Source organism: Saimiri boliviensis, chromosome 5, assembly GCF_048565385.1.
Source record: "Saimiri boliviensis isolate mSaiBol1 chromosome 5, mSaiBol1.pri, whole genome shotgun sequence".
NCBI lineage: Eukaryota > Metazoa > Chordata > Mammalia > Primates > Cebidae > Saimiri > Saimiri boliviensis.
This window is the reverse complement of record NC_133453.1, coordinates 121,689,709-121,708,708: the sequence shown is the minus strand read 5'-3', so window position 1 is coordinate 121,708,708 and position 19,000 is coordinate 121,689,709. Positions and strand designations below refer to the sequence as shown.

Here is a 19,000-nt window from a genome sequence, read left to right as displayed (position 1 = left end):
TGTTCTGAGCCCAGGATAGAGCTAAGCCTTGTGGCTGCTGTTCACTGAGAAGTGACTATCTTCTGTCTTCCTTCAGAGCAGGCTTGGTGTGACCCTGTCCTCCTGCCTGTTTTTCTCTTGCTCCCAGAACTCCAGTGTTTCTGTGAGATGAGGCCTCAGTAGAGCCTCTGGCCCTTCAGGAAAAGAAGGAGCCGCTCTTGGGGGCTCTGTCCAATAGGCTCTCCCAGTCAGCTAGAGCAGTGGCCATAATTAAAGGGCACTCAATCTGGTTCTGACTCCCTTTCTCTCTTCCAGAGGAAGAGAAGGATGATCATGGCAAAAGGTAGTTGCAGTGAAGCCACAGGAAGAGCCGGCTTCACCTCAGGAGAGGATGCCGCACCTCTGCCTGGTGGTTTCTGGGATTTCAGAGAAACTTCTCTAGGAACAAACTATAGAAATAATCCCTGAAAGTACACTCTTGCAATTCATTCCTCTTAATAAACTAGTGGGCAGGTATTGTTGTGCCCATTTTACAGATGTGAAAACCGCAGTGCAACACCACCTTACTCCTGCAAGATTGGCCATATTTAAAAACTAAAAAATTAATAGATACTGGTGTGAATGTGGTAAAAAGGGAACACTTCTGCACTGCCAATGGGAATGTAAATGAGTACAACCACTGTGGAAAAGAGTGTGGAGATTCCTTAAGTAGAACTACCATTTGATCCAGCCATGCAACTACTTGGTATCTACCTGGAGGAAAAGAAGTCATTATGCAAGAAGATACTTGCTCACACTTGTTTATAGCAGCACAATTCACAATTGCAAAAATGTGGAACAAATCCAAATGCCCATCAATCAATGAATGGATAAAGAAACTCTGAGATATATTATGTGTGTGTGTGTGTGTGTGTGTGTGTGTGTGTGTATGATGGAATACTACTCAGCCATAAAAAGGAACAAATTAATGGCCTTTGCAGTAACCTGGACGGGACTGGAGACTCTTCTTCTACGTGAAATAACCCAGGAATGAAAAATCAAATATCGTATGTTCTCAGTCATAAGTGGGATCTAAGCTATGAGGATGCACAGGCATAAGAATGACGCAGTGGACTTGGGAGACTCGGGAGGAGAGGGTGGGAAGGGGTGAGAGATGAAAGACTGCTAAGTGGGTTCAGTGTATATTGCTTTGGTGATGGTGCACCAAAATCTCACAAGTCACCACCAAAGAACCTACCCATGTAACCAAATGCCATGTGTTTCCCAAAAGCCTATGGAGATAAAACAAATTAAAAAAATAAAAAGGAAATAAAAAAGAAAGAAAATGGGCTCAGGGAGCTGAAGGCACTTTGGAAGATCTAATAAGTGAGAAGCGGCCGAATCAGGATGAAAACCGAAATGACTGCGCCTCCCAAGCCCCCTGCTTTCTTCATGGCACACTGCTGCGGGGACACAGATCCCAGAGATGTGTATCCTCTAGTTCAGGCGTCCCCAAACTTCTTACACAGGGGGCCAGTTCACTGTCCCTCAGACCGTTGGAGGGCTGCCACATACTGTGCTCCTCTCACTGACCACCAATGAAAGAGGTGCCCCTTCCCGAAGTGCGGCGGGGGGCCGGATAAATGGCCTCAGGGGGCCGCATGCGGCCTGTGGGCCGTAGTTTGGGGATGCCTGCTCTAGTTGATACGGTAATCAGCAAACAAATGTTTCTTTAAGACTGACAGGTGGGGAAGAGTGCTGTGCCAGGTGTGCAGGACATGGTTCCTTTCTCAGCAGCTCACACTCTAGGATGACATGCAAAAGCCTGTGATAGGTGAACAAGCAGTGAAATCGCAAAGAAGCAAACAACCAAAAATCAAAATAGCTTCAGAGTAATCTGTGAGTGAGCCTAGATACAATCAGTTAGCACTTAAATACATAAAAGCTTTAACTTTGGCTGGAGGAGTGCCAGGCCACTACTTGAACGTAGGTGAGGCATATTTTGAGCTGAGGGCAAGTGGACCCCTAGATTTTCTGTAATCACACTTATAATTTGCCCAGGATTTAAATCTTTTTGTTTTCTAAGGTCATATATTTGGCCAAGGCAGCAGTGAGGATGCCAGAGTCCCTAGGTTTCTAGAAGACAAGTTTTCAGCTGCAGATACAAACATCAGGGTGTCAATGTATCTGTCAGGAGACACCTGGCACAGTGTTGAGAATGCAGAACCTGGAGGCCGAAACCCCCCGCTTTCTACACCAGCTGAGAGTCTGTGGCCACCTTACTCAGCATCTTTGAACCTTGTGCTCCTTCTCTGTGACATGTAGATTGCTAAACCCATCTCACAAAGCTGTCTTCCACATTACAAGAATAAAATAACACATGAGGAGTCTATCAGTGTTTCTGACCCATTTATTTATTTTTAATCCTTTCCCTACACCTACTGCTCTAACCAACCTTTTGGATCATCACTTAATGAGAAAAAGCAAAATTAATTTGAGCAGCTTTGCTATGAACATTTGCAAGCAGTTGCAGGTTGGGAAATTGCCTTCATGGAGAAGCGTGGGTGGATCTACACGGCACACACTATTTCTTTTTTTTTTTTTTCTTTAATTTATTTAACTTTAGGTGCATACTGTATCTGGCATTTCTCCCCATGCTATCTCTCTCAACTCTCCCCTCCCAACCCCTCACTTTCTCTCCCCTGCCTCCCCCAACTGCCTCAGTGTGTGATGCTCCTCTCTTGACAACTCAAAAGTCATTCCCAGTCTCCTTTCCCCTCAGAGCCTCTTGCAAAAATGTGGAGATTCCTTAAAGAAAAGGCCAGAGCACCAAACACTTGCTTGTAAAGGCCATGCAAGTCAGTTCTGCCCCATTCATTCTCTCATGCTTCTATGCATTGCTCAACAGAGAGTATGAGGACATTCAATCTGTGCCAGGCACCACTTCGGTCACAGAGGAGACAGACAGGAGAAACAGGTACAGTCATGCTCCCCGTGAAGATGTTTTGGACAATGACAGATGGAATATAGTATGGTGATCCTATAAGATTAGAAGCCCATGTTTTACTGTACTTTTTCTGTGTTAGGATGTGTTTAGACACAGAAGCACCTACCATCGTGTTACAATTGCCTGTAGTATTCAGTACAGCAACATGCTGAACAGGTCTGTAGCCCACACACCATGTGGCCTAGCTGTGTGCATGGTAGGCTATACCATCTAGGTTAGTGTAAGTAACATCTAAGATGTCCACATAATGACGAAATTGGCTAACAACACATTTCTTAGAACGTGTCCCTGTTAAGCAACACATGACTATACATGTGTTAGATAGTGCTATGAAATACAGTAAAATAAAGCAAGGAAGGGATGGGGGAAGGGAAGTTGGAATGATGAATAGGATGGTCAGGGATCTCACTGCAAAGCTGAAAAGTGAGCAAGGGCTGAAGGAAGTGAGGGGGTGAACTGGGAGATTAGAGGCGGACATCATGCCAGACAGAGGGAACAGCAAGTGCGAAAGCCCAGTCAGGGAGCGTGCCTGGCCTGCGAGAAAGCAGTGGGAGCCTGGGCTGGAAGGTGCAGTAGAGGTGCAGTCAGAGCAGAGATGGGGCGGCCAGATCACACAGTCCTCCTAAGCCCCTCTGAGGAGGCTGGACTTTACTTTTGAGTGTGCTAGGAAGCTGTTGGAGGGTCTGGAGCAGAGCAGTGACATGGCCCCACATGGCTCACTGTGGTTGCTGTATTGAGAACAGTCTGAACCGGGGCAAGGGAAGAAGTGGGGGCCACTCTGGGCACTGGGTCCTATGATGGCACCTCGGACCACGGGTGGTAGTGGAGGTAAGCAGACATCAGCTGGAGGCTTTTGGAAAAGTTTTTGATTTCTTCATAAAAAGAGACAGACCGTGCCAAAGTGGCCCTTCCACCTTTCCTATTCTTCATGGTCATGACGCTCTGACTTGCAGCAGCCATTTTTGGCTAAAACACATGTAGACCCATAGTCCAGGTACTGTTGAACCACATCATCCAAGTTATCACTGAAACTCTGAACAGAGGACAGGGACTGCCTGGCTGCAGACTTGTTTTTTGAATAAACAAACTCCTGTCTGGGAATGCTCTGCAGTCAGGCTCTCTGGCTTGCAACTGAAGGGATCATCATCAGTGAAACCATTCCCTCAAAGACTCCCTGGTCTCCTGAACCCCTTCACCAAGACTGCACCAACAAGAAAGGCCAGATTCGAAGCTGCTCACGAGCTACTCTAAAAAGCAAAAGGCCCCTGTGTGACTGCAGGCGGAAGGGATCTCAAACACATTCTCTCTTAATCCCCATTCATCCGAGCTAATCTTCAAATGGACAAAGTAATCAATTTAAGTAATAAATATGGCTTATTCCAAAGGCTGAATAAATGGCTGGAACAATTCCCTAAACTGTGGTTTCCATTGAATAATTGAAATTATGCAAGGGCATGGAAATTTTTCAATAAATAAAATGTGTCTGAAAATCTATTAAAGATATGTCTGCAAAAATCATTTGAAAAGGCCCAACTCAGCAATAAAAAATAAATTACATTTCCGTTCTTGCTGTTGCTCCGTTTGGGAAAGAGCCCATTACAGTCCACTTTGTGGACAAATGAAACGGGCACATTTTGGAATAAATGACTCCCCATGTCCTAACCAGGAGGTTTAGACCATGAGATAATGATTCTACACTGAAAAAGAAACAGGAAAACATCCCTTCACTTTATGTTGCTCCAATAAAATGTCTGCTGTTGTGTCTCATCAGTAGAGTTTTTGGAATCCGAGTTTTCTACCTGTGAATTTGAGTGACAGATAACTTTACTCAGAGATTTTGGAGCTTATTTGGGCCAAGCAGACCAGCCCTGTGGAGAACCAAAGAGTTCACTGGAATCCCTTATTTGTGTTTTCATCTTATCCTCAGCAACAGGGTTGAGAAGAGAAAGGCCCTCCAAAGGCTAAGCTGGAAAGTTGATCAAAGGAATGTACTTTTTGAACTGCGAATTTAGAGGCCTTCTGAGTAATTTCTTTCTAATGTGATGCAGCTTGGCGAGTTGGCTTCAAAAGTTGGTTGGGTTTGTGGCTCCATCAGTCTCCTACACTGTCCTCTTCATATTGGGTTCAAAGCTGTTTCCTTGACTCCTCTTCAAATAAAGACCACATAGCTTAAAGCCATAATCTTTTTTGCTTCTGTTTCTTCTCACTGGTTTTTACTGTTGCTCTGAGAGCTAGCCTGTATTTTGCTAAATGCCTTGGGCAAGGCATGATCTGTAGTTTCCCCTCTCCAGATGGGCACTAGCATTCAGAGGCTGCACATTTGCGCTGGATTGGGCTGGCCACCCATATTTACCTTCAAGCAGAGGTGATTCATTCTCAGGGAAACTTGGAATGGGCAAGAGACACAGCTTCTCTTCACTCTAAGTCCAGATCTCCTCTCAACTGAGCAATAGCGAGCCATGATTTTATTACTTAAAGAAAGCCAGTTGCCTCTAACCCCAAATTAAGAAAAAAAAAATCAACTGCCCACATGAATGGCCTGCTGCATGGAAGTCAGGCAGCACAGTGGGGGTGACGTGATAACTAGTGGTTGAAGTAGAAAAACAGAAGTGATGTAACCTTAAAGGTTGCTTCCTCCAAACAGAGAAAACTACAGATGTGGTACCAGCTTTTATCTTGTAAGCAAGGGAAGTGGTTTCTCTTAAACAAGACCAAGGCTTTTGCTGGGCATGGGAGGGGAGGTGGACAATGATTGTCTTTTTTATTCCATGGTGAGAGCAACCTTACCAAAGATTAGAAAGAGAAGGCTGAGGTGAGAGGATAGCTTGAGGCTAGAAGTTCAAGACCAGCTGGGCGACATAGGCAGTTCTCATTTCTAATAAAAACAAAAAGATTAGGCCAGGCATGGTGGCTCATGCCTGTAACTCCAGCACTTTGGGAAGCTGAGGTGGGTGGATTCCTTGTGCTCAAGAGTTTGAGACCAGTCTGGGCAACGTGGCTGGCACAAAAATTAGCCTGGGGTGGTGGTGCACCACACACCTGTAGTCTCAGCTACTCAGGAGGCTGAGGTGGGAAGATCACCTGAGCCTGGGGAAGTTGAGGCTCTGGTAAGCCGAGATTGCACCACTGCATTCCAGCCAAAGCAACAGAGTGACACCCTGTCTCAAAAAAAAGCACCCCACAAAATTAACTGGTAATATGGACCTGTAGTTCCAGGTACTCAATAGGCTGAGCTGGGAGGATTGCTTGAACCCAGAAGATCTAGGTTGTAGTGAGCTATGATTATGCCACTGCATTCTAGCCTGGGTGACAGAGCGAGAATCTGTCTCTAAAAACAAATGAACAAACAAATAAGCAGAAAGGGAGTGCCTTGGTAGTAGAGGTGTCTGTCAGACACAGAGCCAAGGAATTTATATATTTTAATTTATTCAATCAACTAAGCAATGCCCCATTTTACAGATGAGGAAAAGAAAGCTTAGAGAAGGCAAGTGCCCTGGCCAGGGTTCCAGGTAGGAAGGTGGGTAGGAAGATATGGAGGCAGGTAGTCAAGGCCATCACTCAGCCTGCACAGGACTGATTTAAGGGCTGCCAGGATGGCTTCTGTGGATGCTCAATGTGTACAGAATTGACTTTCTATTTCTTAGTGACCTGAAATCTGCTCTCTTACTCAGTGTGAGCACCTTCTCTTTTAAATTCTCTCTCCCTGCCTCTTCCTCAATCTCCCATTTAGGGAATAGCTATGGTTACCCTGAAAGGGGAAGGGGAAGTTGCTTTGGGAGTTTTTGGCTTACAGTACTTCTCTCTAATTCATAGGGGATCTTTCTCAAGACTCTTAGTGAATGCATGAAATTGCAGATAGCACCGAATCCTATAGATACTCTCTTTTTTTCCTATACATACATATCTATGATGAAGATTAATTTATAAATTAGGCATAGTAAGAGATTAACAACAATAATAGCAAAATAGAACAATTATAACAATAAGCCAGCATCACCACTCTTGTGCTTAAGGCCGTTATTAAATAAAATAAGGATCACTTGAACACAACCACTATGATACTTGGACAGTCAATTTGATAATTGAGACAGCTACTAAATGACTAAAGGGCAGGTGGCATCAACAGTGTGGAAATGCTGGGGGAGGAAGACAGCCTGAGATTTCATCATGCTACTCAGAAGGGCATGCAATTTAAAACTTATGAACTGCATATTTCTGGGAATTTCCACTTAATGTTTTTGGTTGACCATGGGTAACTGAACCCACAGAGAGGAGGACTCCTGTGCCTGTAGTGGAGCACTGGCTGGCTGCACAGCTGACCTTGGCAGCCCTGGACCCTGGGACAGTCCATCAGCCTCACTGATTTTTCTCCCCTCGGTGGCAACCTGAAGGTAGCATCACCTCTGGCTTGGATAGCATCTGGTAACTTCACTGTGGATTGTTTAGTTCACTGGCATGGCTGGAGGGGATGGCAGTAAAAGCATCTGTCAGAAGCAAGGCAGAAGCGAGAGAACCCAATCGGAAGTACAAGGACCATTTGCCAATGCCCTGCTGCCAAGAAACCTGGTCTCCCAGGGTAGCTGGGCTGTTGACTGGGAGGATAACTAAGATTAATGTGACTTCTGGACCCCAGGAGGGCCTGCTTCCCTACCATCCATGTGCCTCATTCCTATCCTGATGAAATTTTGTGATTAGACATTTTTATTTAATGCTCCTTATCTTAAAAATCAATGGTGGATTAGCCAATAAAAAAAATAAAGGAGAAAGTTTTCTTTTAATGTAAAGATTCAGACTTCTGTAGTCATAAAATCTATAAGGAACTTATTTATATTGTACTACGCATGTAAGCTATGTGTAATTTCAAAAAATAACATTATATTTTGAGTTACACACAGAAGCAACTCTGGAATGCCACAGTGTTATACCTTTGGTGTCTGTTGGTGCTTTGGGTCTTAACATGGGCCTAGTTAAAATATAAGTACTCTTGAAAGATCACAATTTTGCATTAGTTTTCTATTGCTGTATAACAAATTACCACATATTTAGTAGTTTAAAACAATGCCCATGTATTTGCTTTGTAATTTTTGGTAAGCCGTTTCTATTTCTGGACTTCATGTTTCCCCTCTGTAATGTGCAGCAGGAAGCTGGTGAGTTGGAAGCATTTCCTAAGGGCCTTGTCGGTTCATACATTCTGAAACTTGGTTCCAAGATAATAGAATTCTCTAATTTTACAAATTTCTGTCATTAATGACAAGGCAGTGTGATAAAATGTGTAAGAATGGCTCATGAAAATGGAAACCTATGAATGCCTACTACTAATAGAGCCCTTAGGAAGGGAACTTTCAAATGGTAGTTTATGTTAGAGAAGAAGGAGGCTAAGAGTGGCCACACTTGTGTCTCACAAGTTGATTCATCCGGGCACCCTTATCCTCAAGCATCAGGAAAAAACTCTATTAACACACAAGTTTGAAAAATTAAAATAAAACCCAAGTCCAGGTGTGATGACTCAAGCTGGTAATCTCAGCACTTTGAGAGGCTGAGGCAGGTGGATCACTTGAGGTCAGGAGTTCAAGACCAGCCTGGCCAACATGGTGAAACCCCATCTTTACTAAATTACAAACATTAGCTGGGCATGGTGGTGCACACCTGTAGTCCCAGCTTCTTGGGAGGCTGAGGCAGGAGCATCGCTCAAACCCGGGAGGTGGAGGTTGTAGTGAGCTGAGATTGAGCCACTGCACTCCAGCCTGAGCAACAGAGTGAGACCTCATCTCAATAAATAAATAAATAAATAAATAAATAAATAATGCCCTCCCTCACCCCCATAATAGCAAGACTTCTTATATTTAGGAGCAGAGAGTGAGAAAGACAGTATTTCTTCCTGTCCTCCTTTAGCTACACAGTAAGATTGTACTTCTCCCGTCTGAAGATGTACATTCTATGTGATTTTTTTGGTCAGTGGAATGTGAGTGGGGGAGGTGCAGGTCACTTCTGGTTGGAAGTATTTGAGAGCTAGTGTGTGGTTCTCCATGTTCTCTCTTCCCTCCTGCAGTGACTATGCAAGTGGGTGGTGAAATGGTGGTGTTACCCTGAAGACAGTGTATAGGAGCCAGAACTTAGGTTATACTTTGCATGGCTGAGACATAAGCCATTGTCTTTTAAAGCTTCTAAGACTTGGAGGGATCTTTGTTACTGCGGCATAGACCACACAGTTGACAAATAGAAGAGATTGTGATCTAGAGAAATATCAGTTTACTGGAAGAGGAATTGAAAAAAAACTCTGATAATCAAAAGTCCTAAATAAACTATACAAGTTTTCTTTTTCTGCTCCCTCCCAGACTTGAGAGAGTTGTTGAAGTGTTAGAAAGCAGAGAGCAGGAACCTGAAAGAGATAAAAAATCAGTTTGGATTCACAGATTGAATTGCCAACCTCTGGCCCACTGAGAGTTGCAAGTTTGCAAGCTTAGTTTTCTAAAGATACACCTTTTACAATATCTTCTAAAGTCTTCTCCTGATTTGCTCGTTTTAGTTCTGATGGGCTGCATACAGTAAAGACATTGGAATCCTGTCTTTAAATAATTTAGAATTTCTTTTTTACACTGTTGCTATGTTTGGGCCAATGTGTTTCACCTGTTTTCTTAAAAAAAACTTTTCCTGCTGCTTCTGACTCATATCAATTTCTTGGAATATTCCTCTGAGCTAACTCTTTGTTCTCTCTCTTTCTTTGCTTCCTCAAGAGAAGTATCTGTTACAAGTCAAACAACAATCACCAAATCTAAAATTTAAGTCTTCCCCTTATTGAAATTGAGCCTACGTGAGTTTTCTCAATACCTCCCATCCCATGAGGTGGTCGTTCTCAGACCCCAGAGAGATAACATGAAGTTCAAAAGCAGGTACAAATAAGCTTAAAATAAAACTCCATTTATTTGCTTGTTTATTTTTATATCAAGTACTAAACAAACTCATTTTCTTTCCTTTTTTAAATCTAATTTTTTAAATCAACAGTATTACTCATGTGGTTCAAAATTACAAAGAGGTAAGTGGGCATTTAGTAAAATGTCTCAATCCCATCCCTTTCTCCCAGATACCCAGTGCCTCTTTCCAATGTGATTAATTTATTGTGTATCTTTAGGGATATATATTATGCATAAAGGATGCATTTATATCTTTTATATAGCCCTTCTGTTCTCTCTTTTATACAACTAGTGTCATTCTATCCTTGTTGTTATGCTCCTTGTTTTTACCTAATAGTATATCTGTCTTGTAGATCTTTCCACAGCAGTATGTAAAGAGCTTCTTCAGCCCTTTAAATTCTGTTGAGTTCATTTAGCCAAATTCCATGTTGATGGACATTTAGGTTGTTTCTAATCTTTGTTTTACAAACCATGTTGCAATAAATAATCTTGTTTCTAAGCCAGTTTACATTTGTGTGAGCATATCTCTGGCAATAATTTCTGGAAGTAGACTAGCTGGGCTGGTGTAATAGTTTAATGGTGAATTTAAGGCATAAATGGGTGAGACTTCAGTGTGTATGCTCAAAAATATACATATTCTCTCAAACACAGTGGTGAAGACTAGCATATATACTTGTTCATAATTTCCAAGTTTTATCATACAATACATACATACACTAAGTATTTATTCTGTTACTATTGTGTGCCAGGTACTAAATAGGTGCTTGGGAGAAAGCAATAAACAAAATGTATGCATGACTAATGACTTATGAGGCAGGAGGGCAGTGTGATGATTAACTTTATATGTCAACTTGGCTGGAATATGATGACCAATTGTTTGGTCAAACACTAGTCTAGATGTTGTATAAAGGTATTTTTAAAGATGTGATTAACATTTGAAATCAGCTGACTTTAGCAAAGCAGATTACCTGCTACCATGAGACTGGGCCTCATCCAATCAGTTGAAGGCCTTACGAACCAAGACTGAGGTTTCCCGAAGAAGAAGAAGGAATTTTCCTTACCACTCTAATATAGTTAACCCTGTCTGAGCTTTCAGCCTGCGGCCCTGCAGAGTTTGTACTCAAGACATCAGCTCTGACTTGAATTTCTAGCCTGCTGGTCTGCCCTACAAATTTCAGGCTTGCCAGCAGCCACAGCCCCTTGAGCCAATTCCTTAACATAAATAGCTCTCCCTGTATATATTCCATTGGTTCAGTTTCTCTGGAGAGCCCTGACTAATACGGGGAAAATGATGACCTCTACCCAACAGATGGTCAAGTAGAGGCTAAGAGGGTCCACATCCCCCTAGGAGCCCAGACTCTAAAACCAAAACTCGTTCCACTGCCCTGCCTTGCAATGTTATTAAAACTCAAGATAGGATAGCCACAGTGGTAATTCCATTACAGAATGTTATGCATGTCTAATAAAGTGGCCAAGAGGTGATTACAAATATTTCCCTTTTTTACTTGTTTTTTTATTTATTCTTTAAAAACTTTTTTTATTTTACTCTGTTTTGGGATACATGTGCAGAACATGCAGGTTTGTTACAGAGGTATACATGTGCCATGGTAGTTTGCTGCACCTATCAACCCATCATCTAGGTTTTAAGCCCCACATGTATTAGATATTTGTCTTAATGGTCTTCCTCCCCTTTATCCCCACCCCAGACAGGCCCCAGTGTGTGATGTTCCCCTCCCTGTGTCCATGTGTTCTCATTGTTCAACTCCCACTTATGAGTGAGAACATGCACTGTTTGGTTTTTTGTTCCTGTGTTAGTTTGCTAAGAATGATGGTTTTCAGCTTCATCCATGTATCTGCAAAGGACATGAACTCATTCTTTTTTATGGCTGTATAGTATTCCATGGTGTATAAGTGTGGCTAGTTCATTCCTATTACACAGTCACCATCTTAAACATACTTTCCCCATCATTCCTCTTTTTATGTCCTTTTCTAGGGTAGCAGATGTCTCTTGAAAGCCGTTGTCTTCTACTCTCACTTCTGTATCCCTAAATACTATCATATGACACTTGAAAATGTATTTTTTTCTCTCTCCTCTCCCTTTTGTCCTATTCGGAACCTTTACACTTTCAGGACAGCTGAGAAGCTGACCTGGCTTGAAGGAATTCTTCCTTCTTAGAGGCCACAGTGAATAGTCACACATAATTTTTTGTTCTTGTTTTATGATAATATTTTCATTCCTATGAACTGTAGTTATTGAGAATACTTTCGCTAAACAAAAGTTTCTTAACTTTGAAACTTTTCACTGAGTTTCTCCATTGCTATTTTGGAATTGAACTTGGTGTGGAGTAAAGTATTTTATACTGGCCAGGGGTTGGGGGATCAGAATATCTGCTCCTACTTGATTCCTCACTTTGGAAAATCACTGAACATGAAGATTATTTAGTTGCTTAACCTGTAAAATAAACAGGGATAAATTTCTGAGGCCAATTACTGAGAAGATGGTCACTGAGGTGTCTGGCTTTTGTAACAGGTGAATTTTTGAATAATTCTTTCCAGGCCTTAGGTGGAGGAAAGTGCTTGGCACCATCTGTGTTGCCAGAACAAGTCAACACCGCTACAGAAAGTTCCTTTTTCTAATATGATTTTTTCAGTGCAAATGCAGAACGTTCAGTCTTATATTGTGTCACGAAACATGTCAAGGATGGTTTATCAGTCTGTAACAAGGATAAAAACATTTTAACAGTTTTAAAGGAAATTTCATTCATCCTGCACTTCTTGATTGGCAAAGCTTCCTTTTCTTCCTGCTTTCTTTCTTTCTCCTTTTGTTTAATCTTTTCCATGGCAGCTATAACTTGTGATTCCTAACACAGGCTGGCTTTACTGTGACATGTTTCCACACTGCATCATTTTTCATGAACTATTACAAAATAGTTCTGTAAGGACATGAAATATTCATGTGTACCTCAAGCTACTACCTTGGAGTAACTTTTCTGTTTCAGTGTCTTTATTTTGGTGATAGCTATTCTGAGATAAAAGTTACGTATCTCACAATTTACCCATTTGAAGAGTATAATACAATGGCCATTTGTATATTCCCAGAGCTTTGTAACTATCACCACAATCAATTCTAGAATATTTTCATCTCCCCCAAAAAACTCCAGTGCCCCTTAGCAGTCACTCTCCTTTCCTCATTCCCCAACCCCAAGCAACCACTGGTCTACCTTCCATGTCTGGATTTGCCTACATAGGACCTTTCATAGAAATGAAATTTTATCATATGTATTTATTCGTGACTGGCTTCTTTCACTTAGCATGTTTTTCTAGTTCATCCATGTTGTAATACTCATCAATTCTTCATTCCCTTTTATGGCCAAATAATACTCTATTGTATGGACATAGCATATTTTGTTTTTCCGTTGATGGACCATAGTTTTCTGCCCCCCACCACTATTTTCTCAAACTTAGTCAGAAAATTCTGCTAAGAAATATCAACTTTTCAAAAGCCACTAGACAGAAACCCACAACTGTTTCCTGTACAGAATCTGCCTTATCCGTAGGTAGGAGGGACACCCCCAAGCTGTTTGTGTGAAGAATACATACAAGCCAGTTGACCCTTCGTTGGGAACAGGATTCTTCTCAGATGGCCTGAGCTGGAATCGTCTTCATCTCGTACTCCCAAGCAGCACTTAGCGTCTTTAGGGCTCCGTGTTGTCATCTTCAAAATGGGAATGATACTGATACCCTTCTGTGGCAGAGACTGCTGGTCAGCCCTACTTGCCACTCTCACTTACAAAGTTGATAGAACCCCGTTTTTTTGGCTAGGCAAATGGCTGTCCAGGATGGAGACGGCATTTTCATCCCCTCTTTTAGTTATGTATGGCCATGTCTCTACCTTCCGGCTGATAGTCTGTGAGCAAAAGCATCATTTAGCAACTCATAAGATCCTTCTTTAAAAGGCATCTTGAACTTGCCCTTTTTTTCTTTTTTACTTGTCTCTTCCTCTATCCTTGCTGGAAGCTGACACTATAATCTCAGATCATGATACCAAGGCCAAGAATACAATAACTACAAAATAGAATCTGATCCCTGAAGTGAAGGCTGTAAGTCACAGACCCTTAGCTTGTGACATAGGGTTAGCGGTCAGGCAGTAGGTGTGATCATACAGATATTGCACGCTAATCAAAAAGAATCAGATCACGCCCTTTGCAGTGATGTGGATGGAACTGGAGGCCATTATCTTGAGCAAACCAACACAGGAATAGAGAACCAATTACTGCATGTTCTCACGTATAAGTGGGAGCTGTAGGTTTGTGCAAAAGTAATTGTGGTTTTTGCTATTAAAAGTAATGGCAAAAACCTCAATTACTTTTGTATCAACATAAATAAATGATGAGAACACATAGACACACAGAGAACAACACACACTGGGGCCTATCGGAGGGTAGAGGGTGGGAGGAGGGAGAGGATTAGGAAAAATAACAAATGGAGACTAGACTGAATACTCGCTGGTGAAATAATCTGTGCAGCAAACCCCCAATGACACACATTTACCTCTGGAACAAACCTGCACATGTACCTTACTTAAAATAAAAGTTAAAAACCACAGATATTGCATAAGGTGAACCTTGCTAGGTGGTGGCAAAACATTTGGTAAAAACTGTTTCTTGAGTGTGTGGGGAGCAGACCAGGACAGATTGGGTCTACAGCACTGTGGAATTGGTGGGAAAATTTTAGCTTTCAGGGTGCATTGGCTGTTTCTTGACACTTGACATAACAGAGATGAACTCTGGACAGAGTTGGCTGGGTCTGGCAATCTAAGTCAATTGAAAGTCCAGTAACTGGGGACCTAGCAGAGTGGAAAGCACCCATTCTGTTAGTACGGCAAACTGAAGCAGTGGCTCATGACTGAGGGGGCAGCTTTACCAGAAGGTAAGTTTATGGCTGCAGGCTTTTCTCAAGCATCTTCTATTGAGCATTGTCTGGCAAACGCCACCATCCACACAGTAAGAAGACAAAAGGCAACACAGATGAGATTGGGTATTGCCTTCCCTCAGTTCAGATAGGCTCATGGTGGCCATGATGGAGATGAAAGAGAAGGGTTTGGCATGCAGGGGCTGGTGCGTAACAGACCAGAGTGGAGTTGGCAACCCGGGCAAATCCACTGAGCAAATCCAGCCTGCCTCTTGTTTGTGTGTGGTACTGAGTTAAAAATTGATGAAAAAAAAAAAAAAAAGAAAAACAAACCCTGTAGATATTTGTTTTCTCTCTTATTACGTAAGTACCTACATAATATCCTTGATTTTGCCTTTTGGCCCAGAAAGCCTAAAATATTTACTATTTGGCCCTTTACAGGAAGCATTTGCCAACCTCTAGACTAAGGTTTCAGGCATAAATATTAGGTCTAGATAGGATCTTGCACACAGTGTGACTGGCTGCAGGCAAACACATAGGTAAGAAGTTTAGCAAATGTTTGAGGGAATTTATTGCTACAAGCAACCACTATCTTCCCTGCAAAAGCCTGTAATTGTTCCATCCTTCCAGCAATGCTCCTGGTCCCCAGCCTGCATCAGCAGAAAGTAGGCTATGCAAGCTGGCAGCTTCCAAGAAGAGAACACTCTCCAAGACCTCCCTCACTCTTCCAGCATGGCACACATGGTGCCTGATGGGCCACCAAGCAACTTACTCCACAGCCTAGGAGGGGCCTTTGCAATCCTTGCCCTGTGGGATTTGGAAACTACAATGGCCAGTGACAGCTATGTGTTTCCCTAGCCTCTCTGTTATGGACAGTAGTTTTATTCACTGTATTGAGTCTTTTTCCATCATTGAGTGTATGTGTGTATGTCCTTTAGTTGATAGGTCACTGAGCTACAGGCAACCACATGTGCTCCTGATGGAAGAGACGGTATCTCTCAGAGATTCCGGACTTGAGGAGACATGCTGTGAGTGGATGTCCGTAGGCCAGTCCTGACAGAGAAGACCTTAAGGCCAGAGCTTCTTTTGACACTTCAAGCATTTCCATGTTGTGTGCATTTTACACACAACACCTGTATAACTTGTCTTAAGAAGATAAACGCAGTAAGATTAACTGATGCCCTGCGGTGTATATTGGGCCACGGGCAATATTCACTGGCTCCTTTCAAACTTTGGAAATGCAGAGGGTATATCCTTTTACATTTTAACACACAAACTTCAGGGGCTCCATCTTAATCTATAGTGACTATTGGGAAAGGGGTGAATATTGTCATACTACTTTTGTGCTTCTAATGTTAGGTTTTTTTTTTTTTTTTTCTCATGCAATATTTTAAGATAAAACTTCTTTACTCTTTTTCTCCTTTGAGGAACAGACAATTCTCCTTAATTAATTACACAATCATTAGAATTACATTTTAGTAAGTTTAGACATTTGAAAAATAATACTATCAATATGATATTATTGATAATACCATCAATAGTAACCAAAAATAATACCATCACAATGGTTCTTATATGATGTAACATCGATGTTACTAACATCACTGTTAGGTCATGTAAAAACCACTGTGATTACTCAAGTCCTTTTTAATATTGATTTTTAATGGCTACAATCATAAGGTACATAACATTTTATGTATTTTTTACTAAATAATAAAAAAAGAATCCATGGTTTTACACAGTCTTTTAAATTGAGTGTTTGAATAGCTGTGCCTCATTCTATCCAGTAGAGATCTGTGTTTTAGGCATCTCTTGCCATACAACAAACCACTCACTACTTAGCAATTTAAAACCACAACAATCACTGTATTATCTCTTGGTTTCTGTGTGTCAGGGAGTTGGGAAGAACTTGGCTAGATGGTCTGAACTCACAGAGTTGCTGTCATACAGTGAATGGACTTTGGCAGTGGAGCCCTTGGGGCCCAACCCTGTTTTTTTTTATGTGGCCTTAGAGCATCTCAGTGTGGACTTCTGCATGGGCTAGTTTGGGCTTCCTCACAACATGGCAGTCTCAGGATGTTGGGACATCTCATGTGGTGGCTCGGGGCTCCAGTATGAATATTCTAGCAAGCCAGGCGGATGGCGCATTGCCTTCTGTGACCTTCACATAGCATGACTTAGGCTGTACCCTATTGGCTAACTAGTAATCAAGGTCAGCCCTGACAAGGGGAGGGGATATGTCTCGGCGGTAGAAGGAAGAAAGAGTTTGTGATATTTTAAAATTGTTGCAGTTCCACAACCAGTTTAGGTGTTCCTTTTTCATCGGGCATTTCTTTACTTGTTTTCTGCTATTAAAATAATGTGATAAACATCTTTATATGTATAGCTTTTCCCATATTTTGTATGAAATTAGAGTTATTAAGTAAAATGATGTAATCTTTCATAGGGTTCCTGAAATATATTGCTACATAGTTTTCCAAAAGGATTATGTCAATTTAAAATGCTATATGCAATGTAGATGACAATATTTTTGATACATAATTACTGGCAATATAAATTATCATTAGACTTTTGATTAATTTAATACACACAACACGTACCTTAATGTTTGTTTAATGTGCATTATTTTTATAATTGACAACATTTTCTTTAGTCTTGTTTGTAAATTGTATTATCTTATTGTCTTCTGATTTATTTATTCAGGTCTTAGCATTCATTGCAAGTTGGATTAACTTTTTTTCCACCGAGTATTCTGAAGACAATCAAAGCATTAACTTTCATGTGTCAAAAATATCAATCACTTCTATATCGTATTTGTCCAGGCTGTTTTTTTGGTTAATAATTTTCCTTGTAGTGTAGGTATTTTAATTTTTTCTATCAAATCTGTTCATTGTTTTTTCTAATTTATTTTATCACATATATATGACTTAGAAAGTCTTTGTCCTCCAAACTTTCCAGACATACTCAACTGTCAATTTTATGAGTGTCTATATTTGTATTTTCATGGTTGGAGCTTTACATTGAATTCTTAATTCATGAAAAATTTATATATTATATTAGTTGTGTCTACAGTCATTCTTCCCTTAATGCTAATCAGCAAAACCAACATTATTATTTCTACCTTTATGTTTATTGATTTATTTCTTGTTACATGTTTTATGTTAAATTCATATTTTGTAATATAATCTAATTCTGAACTGTATATTCTATATAAATTAAATAGCCTTTTCTAAGCTTTTTTTTTTTTTACACTATGCTTACCTGTTTTATTTTTCTCTTAGGCGAACTTTAGAATTAATATGTACTAAGTTTGAAGAAAAAAAATTGAGAATATAATTGAGATTGCCTTAAAGCTTGAAATTCACGTTGGGAGGTTTTTGCAAGATTTAGTTTGTAAATACAGATGCATTGTGTATATCCTCATTTATTTAACCGTTTAAAGCATGCTCTAATTTATAGTACTCTTTACTTGTGTTTACCTGCTTGATTTAAAAATCAAGGTTTCTTCACTTCTTAAGGGCCACTACCTGTAACAGACAGATACTAGGCTGGGCTTATACATGATAGTCTTTTGATTGATGTTCATGCAGTCAGGTTTCTCTTGAGCAATCCTTTCACTTCTTTCTTTATTCTTTCTTTCTTCCTTTTGTTTTTGTTTGCATTTTATTCAAAACATCTGTGTATATTTGTCTTAAAATTTGTTTGATACACCTGATGTCAGAAGTCAAACAACAGTCAGAGTTGATGGGCCTGGGGAAGGAGGATTTGCAGATTTTACTCTTAAGAAAGAAGGGGCCAGGTGCGGTGGCTCACACCTGTAATCCCAGCACTTTGGGAGGCAGGTTGCTTGCATCCAGGAGTTCGAGACCAGCCTGAGCAACAAAGCGAGAGCCTCCATATCTACAAAATAAATAAATAAACAAAACATTAGCTGCATATGGTGGTGCATGCCTGTAGTCCCAGCTACTCAGGAGGCTGAGCTGGGAGGATTCCTTAAGCCCGGGAGATTGAGGCTGCAGTGAGCTGTGATTGTGCCAGTGCACTCACCCTGGGTGACAGAGCAAGACTCTGTCTTGAACAACAAACAAACAAGCAAACAGGAGAAAAAGGAGGGGAGGGAGCAGAGGGTAGAAGCCAAAACAGTGACAGTTGTCTGAGATTATACTCAGGAGTTCAAGACCCACGTGCAATCCATGTCTCTGTTGGGGCCAAC

General features: G+C 41.2%; 1 pseudogene; it reads right to left on the bottom strand.

Annotated features, from left to right (window-relative positions):
* Positions 1 to 255: 255 nt before the first annotated feature.
* On the bottom strand, positions 256 to 459 carry LOC120368202 (small nucleolar RNA U3; annotated as a pseudogene).
* Positions 460 to 19,000: the final 18,541 nt, after the last annotated feature.